This window comes from Rousettus aegyptiacus, unplaced genomic scaffold (assembly GCF_014176215.1).
Source record: "Rousettus aegyptiacus isolate mRouAeg1 unplaced genomic scaffold, mRouAeg1.p scaffold_m13_p_15, whole genome shotgun sequence".
Lineage (NCBI taxonomy): Eukaryota > Metazoa > Chordata > Mammalia > Chiroptera > Pteropodidae > Rousettus > Rousettus aegyptiacus.
Window position 1 is genome coordinate 56,798,812 of NW_023416290.1, and position 8,901 is coordinate 56,807,712.

The following is an 8,901-nucleotide window of genomic DNA, read 5'->3' on the forward strand; positions in this document are numbered from 1 at the left end:
GGTACGGTACAGCGGGAGCTACCTACATCTCTTCTGCACTGTGCCCAGGGACATCACGGCAGCGGCTTGAAACAGGCCAAGGCGAGAATAACTACACCGTGGAAATCGGCGAACACTGCAGAGCCAAGCGTTTTTCTCTGTTTTGCCCTGTGAACATTTACCAGTTCACTGGAGACTGGCATTAACTCTACACATGAGAAAAAGGAGGCTCAGGCAGGTTATGAAAGAAACTTGCCCCAAATCACACAATTTTCAAGCAAAAGAAACGGGATCATAACGCCCTCCACGCTCTGCCACCACCAACGCACTTATGAGTATTGTTTTGTGTTTTTTTTCAAAACGGACTCCCGGATGCCGGCACCTGGGCACCGCGGGAAGTCAGGGAAAGCGCAGCTTTCAGAAACGGCCATTTCGGCCCGCGCTCCCCGTCTGAGCGCTGTCCGGAGGCGCAGGCGCTGCTGCCCACGGTGCAGGGACACAAACGACCGCCACCCACCACGTGGAGGAATCTCAGCCGCTGTGTAACTGGACGGCACTTCTTCCTGAAGAACGCGGTCTGCACGCCGGAGGTCCTGACCCCGTCTCTGCGTCGGTCACTTACCTTGGTGTGCGTCCACACAGAAGTTCCTGCCTCCATCCTCCTGGGACGGAGACTTAACGTTTAGCCACATTTTCATCTTATTTTCAGATCTCCCCCTCATTCAGTCATTCACTAAGTCTTACAAAGCTTTTATTATGTATAAGACACAGAGGAAACAAGAATGAATAAAAAAAGTATGTCCCTGACCTTCAGAAGCCAACAGCCCAGCCTGAGAAGCAAACCTTCTAATACGCAGCTCTAAGGCCACAGGCACGTGCGGACGTTACGGGGACGTCCTAGTGCGTTCGGGCCGCTTTAACAAAATACCACGGACTGGGGATTCGAGCTCCACAGTCTGCTCAGCAACAACAGGAATGTATTTCTCACAGTCCTGGAGGCTGGAAGTCCAAGATCAAGGTGCCAGTACGGCCGGGTTCTGGCGAAGGCTCTCCTCAGGGCGGCAGACGGCCAACCTGCCGCTGGGTCTTCACCTGCTGGAAGGGGCGGGCGAGCTCTCTGGGCCTCTTCGACTAGGGCACCGATCCCATTCGTCAGGGCTCTGCCCTCGTGGCCTCATCACGTCCCAAAGGCCCTGCCTCCTAATGCCGGGGGTTCAACTTTCAAAAGATGAATTTGGGGAGCGGGGGTGGGGGGGCGGCCATTCAGACCAAAGCATGGAATAACCAGTTTCACAGTTTACGCTGAACTTCATTTGGGACGGCAATGGCTCTCTTTGGCCCAGGAAATGGTACGCCGGGCCCTATAGCAAAGGAACAACTACCTTGAATGAAATTACTCTGGCAGAGATCACACTCTCCGTTAAGCAAGGGCCAAGGACATCAGACACTGGTTCGAGTTCTGACTGTGTTACTTCCTTACTGCGCGACCTTGAGCGAGACGTCATTTCTCCCGTCTGGGACTCGAACTCTTCTTCTCGGGTATTGGTTAGAGTAAGGGCTGGCTAGGCGATCAAAACAAAGAAACACCAGAAGTTGTTCTACCAAAAGGTAGGGCCGAGAAAACGGAAATGTACTCCTCTCTTCGACAGCAGTCCGGCCTAGTCAGCGGACCGAGTCTGCTCCGTGAGGTCCTTCAGGGCTGGAGCCCTTCCGCATGCCGTTATGGCATCCCCGGGGCTGCTGCCTATTTACGTGGTGAAGGCGGGTTGCGTGTGCCCCGGGTCGGACCTCAGGCGGGTGCGCACATGCTTTTTGCCTCCACCAGAGCTGGGATTCAAACCCCTGGAGTACGGCTGCAGAGGCTGTGCCCTTGGCCATGACACCGGTGTATCCACCTGGGAATCACACTGCTCCACTGAGCGCTGAACTGCTCATCCGGAGCTGCTGCCGTAGAATTGCTCCTGACATGCTGTTCCCAAGATAAATGAAGAGACACTTTCCTCAAAACACAACTCAGATGGTCCACCCTCCCTCACACAAAACGATTTACTGGAAGCCACATTCTAACATGTTTGTTATTTTGAAATGTCAGGCTTCTCTCCTTCTTTCAACTACGATTTATGAGCTTTTCCAAATCTTAGAACTGAGTTCCTCTTAGGGCATACTATTAAGATAATTTCAAAGTGTTCTAAACAAGATCATAACTTTTAAAACACTGTTTACACTTATCCAATTTTATCCTAATTAATTTATGTGAAGGGTGTAATAGTGCCTAGCAGAGAGCTCATTATAATTATTTCATTTACTCTAATAACTATAGAAAGCAGATTGGACAGGCACCATTAATCAGATCTGACAGATGAACACACCGGAACATGGAGGGCTCACAGTCCCTCAGCTGTGCCTTAAGATCCCCTCCAACGTGAGGTCTCGTGGTTCATGCTGGTGCTTGATAAGCAACTCTCATAATCCTTCGGGCGTACACAATATTCCTTCCTAGAGAAAGACGTGGCTTGCCGAGTTCAGACTGTGTCTGACCTGACTCTGATGGTCTGGAGGAACTAAGGGAGGTGGAGGCAGACTTTAGGGCACACGCCTTGCGAGGCTCCTGCCTCTGGGGACGTCTTTGCAGCGTCTGCAGCAGGCAAAGAAGACTGTGCTCCTCTGGGGTGGCGGTAGCGGGCGGGGGGCGCTATCTGGTTGGCCATTTTTCAGTATCTTATTATTTTTTTTGATTAAAAAATTATTTTGGTCCAGGTTTTCTGGCCACCGTCTGTGGGAAGATTTGTCCAAATTGTTGCTTCTCCCATTACCAGGAGAAAACCCCTCTATTATTTCCTCTCAGAGCACATAATGTTTACAAGCTGACAGAAGAACTGTCCCCTATACTAATAAAGGTACAACTGCACGTCCAAGTATGCATGTTCAGTGTGACAACAGGAAGAGAGGGACCGACGGCCTAGAAGAAAGGGAATGCTGGATTTTAGATCCATCTTCTTCTGCCCTCTTTATTATCACTACAATAAAAGAGCAAAAGCGAGAACCTGAATAAAGCATCATGGTTAAAAAATATTTCCCTGTCCAAATGGCTACGCCGAGGACCTCTAAGCCAAGCCAGCGTGGTCTTTATTAATGCCACCCCCTTCTTTGCTATGAACAGATCACACCTCCCGATTTCACACGCTAAACACGCTGTTTCCAGCTCTTTTTCGAGTCGCTACCCCCGAGTCTTCAGACGCAAGCTGCTCTGTCCACACATCCCCTGACTTCACGTGCTCAGCAATGTCGTGCGGTACTGTCACAGGCATTTTACGGACACGGCAAGTGAGGCTTACAGGAGCACCGCTCCCAGACCCATTTCCGACCCGGTGTACCTAACGCCCAGGCCGCCACCTCACTCGTCCGCTTGGGGCAAGTCAAAGCCACCCCTCCTCCTCCAGCTCAATGCTCTTGAAGAAAAACGAGATGATGCCACAACACAACCACCACAGTCCCCTCTCACGTTCTGACATCTTCTGGAAGAGCTGAGTTTAGCCGATGGGCTTTTGTGGCGGTCATACGAGAGGTCACAGGAAGAGAAGGGCCGGAAGCTCTCTTTCTGGCGGGGGGAATTCTAAGCCTCTTCTCTCTGCTCCGCTGAGGACCACCCTCAGATCGCCTGGGATAAATAACGCTTTAACCATTCACATGTGTTTCCCTACACCCATTTGTGGAATGTTTTGACATTATTCAGTGGAGGGTGGTATCTGCATGTCCAGATAATCACCGCAGAATACAGACGGGCTGGTGAGTGAGTACTTAATAAATATCATGACTTGGAAGGATCAGCTTTTTTAAGATAAGAGAAGAAACAGATCCGTCTCTGGAGAGTGAGATCCTCTTCATCCTCACAGAAATATCGCACATATTCTCACTCGAGGATGTAGTGGAAAGAGTATCTGAAATCAGGAATTCTGGATTTAGTTAAAATTCCTCTGCTATTAATTAGCTAGGCGACTTTGAATCACAAATCTGCTTGGGTTTTAATATTCTCCTTAGCACATGAGGATGAAATGAGATGTTGCAAACTCTCCTTGTAAACTCTTTAATTACCATTCAAATGTAAATTATCATCTTTTTATAACACCAACCTGGGCGCTGAACAGAACAGCGCCGGGGGAGCCGAGTGCAGCTTTGCTCATCTTCTCCAGAGAGAAGGAATGAAAACGCCTGGGGGAAGGAAGCTAACATTTTAGGGGCAATTCTCTTTGCTTCCTATAATGTATTTACCTCCCTGATAACAAAGTTGCTTACTGCACGGTCACTGGACAGTAAAAAAAGTGGAAAATAGAGATTTGATTCAGATGGACCCGGTCTAACCCCTCTGGGAGCCACATGCTGTGTGTGGGAAGCTGCCAAGCCTCTCAAGAGTGTGTGTTTATCTACATAGGATAGGCAGACCCTTTTAGGGTAATTGTGAACATTTCCTGAGATACCTCATGAAAAAGTGCCTAATAGTGTTTTGGACATGGTAGATGCTCAATAATTGATGCTCACTAATTGCATTCATACAGAGGAAATGCTGCATTTATGAATTTAATTTTGTTAATCATTTGGAGTTCATCGAGGCCCATCAATGGAATGACATGTGGTGAAGAAAAACTCAAGTGAAAACCTCCATGGAACCTTTTGCTTTGTGATAATTATCCGGGAGAAGTAATGTTCCAGTTAGGCTATAAGGAAAAAGCAGCTAAAATACTAAGTGTGATTTTGAAAACTGTGTTTGTTATACAGTAATATATACTAAGTAACACAGCTTCCAATTCATTCCATTCTATGTTTTATTGACTCTATCTTGTAGCTCTTAAATGTAAAATACTTTCTTTCAAGAATATGATTTGCCATCTAAAAGGAAAAAAAAAAAAAGCAAGCAAAACAAAGCACACCAGCCTCCTTCCTTCCAGCTTTTAAATGACCCCATTTAACCCCAGAAGATCCACCCGAAGAGCATCATTTAGCCAAAACATCAGCTTAAACTTTTCTACAGCTTCCTAGCTGAATTGTCATGTGTTAGCCTTTTAAAAATTAATTATTAAAACCATTTCCATTAGTCTTCTGTTTGGTCTTCATGCAACCATTTTTCTTTTGCTGTTTAACAAGCGAAAACCCACCAGCATTAACTATAAATACATAGCACCAGGTATGTGGAGAAGGCATATGACTCACGCTGGACTGTTCCCTAGGGCTAACTTAGCGATGACTGCACTCTGGGAAGTGGAGCCAGGTCCCCGCGTAACCGATAGGCAAATTCCAAACCAGCCGGCCACATGGAAAGACTTTTCTTCTTTGTCAGTTCCTTAGGCTACTCTCCTCCTTGGTTCAAGGTATTGGGACACTTCACTCACTTGGTCTATTGGTGGATTACTTCTGTCTATCCATCCAGTAAACATTTTTATTACCAGATACGTGCTTAACAGTGGAGGAGGACCGTCAAATAAGAAAATGTGTTCCCGTCCTCATGAGAACACAATCGCAGTGTGGGAGAGTCAGACAAATAATTACCCATCATAATTTAGTAACCTCCATGACAAAAGAATAAAATGAACGGTCAGGAAGCCCAGACAAGGGTTATCAGAGATTTCTGGGAAAAGATCAGGTCGAGAACAATTAAATGCCATTTAAATAAAGGGTCAGGAGAATGGGGGAGCATTTCCAGTAGCATTCCCGACAGCATATGCCGAGGCACGGGATGACAAAATAGGACTCTCTGGAGAGCTCAATGTGGTTCGGGACGGCTGGACTGGAGGGTGCTTTGAGGGTAGTGGCCGCAGATGAGAGTAAAGGTGGGCTCGCACATGCCTTACACACCGGGCTTTGGCAGGAGGTTACTTTTTAAAGGCTAAATGCCACTATAAATAATAGCTAAAAGCCTCTGGTCTAGGGGGCGGTCTATTCTGAACGGAGGAGTCGGAGCCTCATCCTCAGGCTGAGGTGTTAGAGAGGGTCTTGTTTTTGCTTCATTCTCCACAGGACGGTGAGTCTCAACAGTGGTGAGTTTAGATCATGAAAACCCTGTGTGAGAAAGGAGATACGCCGGAACTGGCTGGTGGAATGTGGGTTATAATGCTGCGAAACACTGCGGCACAGGTAAACGCGGTGTGCGGTGTACCGAGGAGGCAGGGACGTACTTACTTGGTGGCGCACACACCCTCCTGACCGTGGCGACCAGCAGAGAAGGCACAGGTAGAGGAATTCACCACCCGCACTTTCGTTTGTGTTATTAAAAACATGGAAACCCAACAGGTGTAGCACGCACAGTGCCCTGGTCCACAACGAGGTGCTCCTGGCTCCAGTTACCATTTTTATTACAAAAGTTTGGCTTCGAGGTCATGTTTAGTTCTCTTTACAAATCCCTGCCAACAGCGACCAAAAAAGTATGAATACCTATTTTACAAGCCTTTTAAAGTTAGGGGGAAAGCCTTTAAAATCGCATTTGATCACGTTATGCTAAACTCCCTCTCACAGCCTTAGCAGTAGCGATGATGCCAGTGCTGCTTTAAAATGAAGCTTGTCATCTGCGTCCATCTGTCTTTTCCACAGTATGTCTATACTGACAATTTTATACCCACAACCCAAAAGGCAGGACAAATGTGGTGACCGAGGCTCACGTAACTGCACATCATCGGCGAACCACGTAGCGGGGAGGCAGAATCCGCGTCCACCGAACCCTGTCCTAGTGTTTCCAAACCCTGACCCGGCCACCGTCTCAGCACCCACTTTAAAAAGATTTTTAAAAAATCGGTTGCCATCTCCACGCTGTCTCAGTAACATCCCCATTCACCTACCCACTCCTTGTCCTGGGACCAAATGACTGCTAGAACCAGCATGATGATGAGTGTCTTGGAGACGAGCGTCCTCACCTCCGAGACACGTTGGCCTGATGAGGCAGGGCACCCAGCAAAGCGCACAGTCATCACTTCCCCTCGCCAACCACGCTCATCCTCCTTCGCCCACCAAACCCTAGCTGTCCCGTGGGCCTCCTTCAAGACCCGCCTGCTTCCCGACGTCGCCCCGACTGGTGCGGTCCATACCAGTGTTTTCTTTCACGTTATCTCCTATACTATCATTTCTCTTTACCAGACTATTCAACACAAAGATCCCAGCTTCCCTGTTGCTTTCATGAAGCATGAAACCAGAAATAATGGGCTCAAATGCTAGCTCTGGACCTCTTGGATTTTACGTTAACTTTTCTGAGCCTGTTTCCGTAGAGAAAAGAAGGAATAATACCTTGTCAGGCAAATGTGAGGACAATTAATATATGAAGTACTTAGCTTCCCTCCACCGAACGCATGCAGGTGCTCAATAAATGCTACATTGAAACAAAAGGGCAGAATCTATGTCTTATTCTCTCATCTCTCATATAACCTGATGTGGCTACAAAACAAAACAAAAAAACAACAAAAAAAAAACACTAGCTGAATGACAATTACTTTTATTTATAGCTGACACAAGTCACCTTTGGTCTCAGGAAACCAAAGACAGTGTTACTTTTTCCCGTCACAATTACATTTGGCCCACGTGAGTGTCATCACTGTCGGGGGTGATAGTGATACTTTAATAAGACTCATTTACATAGTATTGTAACACTTAGAGGGCTTTCTTTGGGCATTCTTCATCATCCGAGTCCCCCCGAAACTCCTGGGATACAGGTAGGGAAGCTGTCACTAGATTTTACATGCTAGAAATCGGAGTTATGTGTGGCTGATATCAGTAGGACCACTTTTACTCTAATTTATAGTTAATAAAAACCACTTTCTTATTTGATTACTTAAGATCCTAATGGCACTTACATTTTAATACTTTTAAAATCTTCCAGACATCAGTGGACACTAAAATTAGCATATCTATGGCTACAAAGAGCAAAGATATTTTTAGGAGAAATACAAATTAAGTATATTGCCTTCGCTGCAGACCGACAGTCAAGTTGGCAGCAGCCCCAGCATAAAGGAAGTTAAGCCCTGAGAAAATAATGCTTTCCTATTTAGAAAAGAGCTAGTTGTATGAATTCCTAGAGTTTCTTTTTTTCTTACTAACCTAAATTCTCAATGTTCTTCCATTTATACATTCACAAAGTTGAAAGAGAACTGGGTCTGTCTGTGGAACGTAGGAAGCAGCCCTTTGTGCCTTTGTTTAGAGTCAGCTTTCAAGCTTCCACAGTTCAAAGTAACTAAACCTGCCAGGACTACCACACCTCCTACAGAAGGCCTCTTTGAATAAATAAGAATTCAGCATGACCTTGGGCAATTCACCTACCAAGGCCAGTTTCTTAACTTAGAGCAGGAGGAATTTGAAGGAGCTGAGGTCTTTAATACAATCATTCTGTAATTCTGAGCTAAGCTGATTTAAGGAAATGTTAAAAAATGTTAGTATATTTTCATTTGTTTTAGGAGGCCTGATTTTTTCCGAGTTACTTTTTAAGGATGATAACGTGACCAACAAGTCTTACCATCTATTCTATGTCCACCCCCCCCAAGAGCTCACCACTATCCTGAAGTTCATGGGCATCCTCCCTGTGGGGGTGTCTATGTTTTAAACATGCATTTACTCATAACGGTAGCTTCAGTTACATAAATGGTATCGCAATGTATTATCCTTCTCTTACTTTTTTTCACTTAAAACAGTTTGAGATTTTATATCAATGTTCATCCGCTTTAACTGTTATGATTTCACTGTATGACATCACGTCGGTGATTTATTTGCTACATTTCTGCACGAGTTGGCTAAAGTTTTCTGTAATGGGCCAGACAGCATATCATTCAGGCTTCGCAGGACACATGTGGGTTTCTACTGCATATGTGTTTTAAATGACCATTTAAACATGGCATTTGGGGGGCCCCAAGAATACCCTTTAGTTCAGGAACTCATAGTAATCAGAAAAAACGG